The 3,697-nt window shown below is 39.5% G+C and overlaps 1 pseudogene; it reads left to right on the top strand.

The window, feature by feature from the left end:
* The first annotated feature begins 222 nt into the window (after positions 1-222).
* LOC124963684 (ras GTPase-activating protein-binding protein 1-like) lies at positions 223-1,601 on the top strand (annotated as a pseudogene).
* Positions 1,602-3,697: the final 2,096 nt, after the last annotated feature.

Genomic DNA, 3,697 nt, shown 5'->3' with positions numbered 1-3,697 from the left:
TTTTTAGCAGATTTGATGTTAACCATCTATTAATATTTTTCTCTTCTGGAGAATGCTTAGAATCTCTTTTTTACAAGGAAGGGTTTTGTTCTTCTAAAGATAACCTTATCAAAAGGATGACAGGTGGACGTACTTGCGTGAGGGATTCCTGCCACCCTCTGTGCTGTGGGACAAAGTTTGTTCCTCTCCCACTCAGCCTCGCAGGTTGAATTGACCAAAGCAATGGTTATGGAGAAGCCTAGTCCCCCACTGGTTGGGTGGGAATTTGTGAGACAGTATTACACACTGCTGAACCAGGCCCCAGATTATGCTGCATAGATTCTATGTCCATGGGGGATTGGATTCAAATGGAAAGCCAGCAAACACAGTCTATGGACAGAAAGAAATTCAGAGGAAAGTGATGTCACAAAACTTCATCAAATGCCACACCAAGATTTGCCATGTTGATGCTCATGATACTCTAAATGATGGTGTGTTGGTCCAGGTGATAGGGCTGTTATCAAACAACAACCAGGCTTTGAGAAGATTCATGCAAACATTTGTCCTTGCCCTTGAGGGCTCTGTTGCAAATAAATTCTATGTTCAGAATGATATCTTCAGATACCAAGATGAGGTCTTTGGTGGCTTTGTCACTGAGCCTCAGGAGGAATCTGAGGAAGAAGTAGAGGAGCCTGAAGAAAGACAGCAGACTTGTGAGGTGGTACCTGATGATTCTGGAATGTTCTGTGATCAGACTGTCAGTAATGACTTGGAAGAACATTTAGAGGAGCCCGTTGCTGAACCAGAGCCTGATCCTGAACCAGAACCAGAGCAAGAACCCGTATCTGAAATCCAAGAGGAAAAGTCTGAGCCGGTATTAGAAAAACTGCTCCTGAGGATGCTCAGAAGAGTTCTTCTCCAGCACCTACAGACATAGCTCAGACAGTACAGGAAGACTTGAGGACATTTTCTTGAGCATCTGTGACCAGTAAGAACCTTCCTCCCAGTGGAGTTGTTGCTGTTACTGGGATACCACCTCACATTGTTAAAGTACCAGCTTTACAGCCCCATCCAGAGTCTAAGCCTGAATCTCAGATTCCACCTCAGAGGCCTCAGAGGGATCAAAGAGTACCAGAACAGCGAATAAAAATTCCTCCTTAGAGGGGACCCAGACCAATCCATGAGACTGGTGAGCAAGGTGATGTTGAGCCTGAAGAATTGTGAGACATTCTGATAGTCACCAACTCTTCATTGGTAACCTGCCTCATGAAGTGGACAAATCAGAACTTAAAGATTTATTTCAAAATTATGGGAATGTGGTGGAGCTGTGCATAAATAGTGGTGGAAAATTACCCAATTTTGGTTTTGTTGTGTTTAATGATTCTGAGCCTGTTCAGAAGCTCCTTAGCAACAGGCCCATCATATTCAGAGGTGAAGTCTGACTGAATGTGGAAGAGAAGAAGACTCGAGCTGCCCGGGAAGGGAACCATCAAAATAACCACCTGTGAGGACCTGGAGATCCTCGAGGTGGACTGGGTGGTGGAATGAGAGGCCCTCCCCATGAAGTCAGGGTGCCAAAACCAGGATTTGGAATGGGAAAGGGGATTGCTCCAAGGCAGTGAATTGCTCTTCACTGATCTTCATGAAGCATGAACACCTGCTTCTGCAGAATGGTGAATTTCTTCAACCAGCCTTTGTTATCTTGGAGTATGATGATCCTAGTCTTATAAACTGCTTAAGTTTGTACAATTTTACTTCTTTTTGTGTTAATGGTGTGTGCTCCCTCACTTCTCCCTTCTCCTGGCCTTTTAGTCCTTCACTTCCAGTTTTGTGGAATGCTATTTTAGGAGTAATGGATTTTTAAAGAAGAAAAAATGAAAAAGACTGAATTTCCTTGCTTACTTTGCATATACAGACTGGAATTTTTTTTTTTAAACAGCCATTTTCCCAAAGGAAGGTATCTTGCTTATTACCAACATTTGGTATGTTTCATTCGTTGGTATATTTCTTACTTATTTTCTATGTGCTTCAGAGCCTGTGAGAAAGGCAGGATTTGATAAGCATTTTGGAGGCAGGAAAAATCCAAATTGTTTATTCTTTGAGAGTTGACTACCTTCTGATGTGAAAAAATTGCCAATTGGACAATTTGACATTCAATTCTCCCTGACGTGGTTAAAAACTGAATAAAAGGTGTTACTAGAAAAAAAAAAAAAAAAGGATCACAGTCTTCAAAGTCTCATATGTGGTGGTTAGTTCCCAATAAAGGGCAAAAGGAATTCTTCCGTACACTTGTGAGCAACACTCAGACTACAGTAATTAACTGATATTAAAATTCTATTCCTGTTTTGAATTGTTGATTGAGAAAACAGATTTGTTGACAGACTTTTGCTTCTGGATTTCAAATTATCAGTGTTGATTGGCTAACTTCTGCAACTATAAAAGCGAAGGATGCAAAGTAGATAGTGATACTTGCCAAACTGATAGGATGTAAATAAGTGAAAAGATAAAATACTGAGATGGATTTCAGACAACAAAGAAATCTCTGTGATGTCAAAATTCAAAGACTCTAGAACTTACGATGGACTTTGTTTGAATAGATTTAAAGAACAGTCCATGGAACCAGCAAAAAAAAAAGAGAGAGAGAAAAGGAAAATCTAATAACAGTAAAAGAAAACAAATAGAATGCATAAGTCTTAATTTTGTTTAACTAAAAATATCTATCAAAAGTTTATTCTTTTCTAAATATTTTGATGATAAAAAGATACAAAGATAAATAAGGAAGAGTCTTTACCTTCAAAGAATTTAATAAAAGAGAACAAATAAAAATAATTTAATAATCTAGGAAATTGGGTCCCTAGGTCATTAGTAGTTGTAAACCTTGATACAACTACTATAAAAAATGAATTTTTATGGATAGAATTTTTATCATAATCTTTTTTTGAACTTTATTTTTATTTTTAGGTTTTTGTTTTTGTTTTTAAATGTGAGACTGAGGACTGAACCCATTGCCCCACACTGGCAAGCACTCTACCACTGAGTCACAACCCCAGCCCTGTATCATATTTTATTTAAGGGTTGCCTGAGCAACAGAACGGGGGTTAAAAAGAACTAAGCTTAAAGCTTAGCTCTGCCTCTTTTTAACTATGTAAACTTGAGCCCTTTTGAATCTTAATTTCATCTGTGTTTGTTTTCCAGTGTATTTCATAAATATTATGCAGAAACTCCACCAGCAAGCCCATTCCCACCAGATCAGAAAGCATTTCACCACTACCAATACTAGCAAATTAATGGAGCCTGGACTGTCTTCTCCACAAAAGATTTTCTATCCTGTTGCACCACAAATTCCCCTAAAGCCACATTAACCCAGTCCAGACCACTGGGCTCAATTCTTCCTGTCTACAGGCAATGCTGCCTGCTTCGCCAGTTAAATTTGGTCCCATTGACTCTGACTCATCTCACAATCACAGTTACACTTACCATTCTTTTGGAGCTAGTTTACTGACTACCATAAAATATTAGGTTCTGGCATTTCAGTTTCTTTCATCCTCTTATCCACGAAGTGACTGATTATCTCCTTCTGCCCAAGATTCAGGGGATTCCTGGGATGTGAGAATTTCAGTGCTCAAACTAGGAAAATACCAGGCAAAGTAAAATGTGCTGGTCATCCTACCACCTGCCTTGGTCCCAACCCCTCCTCTATACCTCTAACCCTTAGTGC

The sequence above is a fragment of the Sciurus carolinensis genome, chromosome 1, assembly GCF_902686445.1.
Source record: "Sciurus carolinensis chromosome 1, mSciCar1.2, whole genome shotgun sequence".
Classification (NCBI taxonomy): Eukaryota; Metazoa; Chordata; class Mammalia; order Rodentia; family Sciuridae; genus Sciurus; species Sciurus carolinensis.
This window is presented reverse-complemented; position numbering and strand designations above follow the sequence as displayed.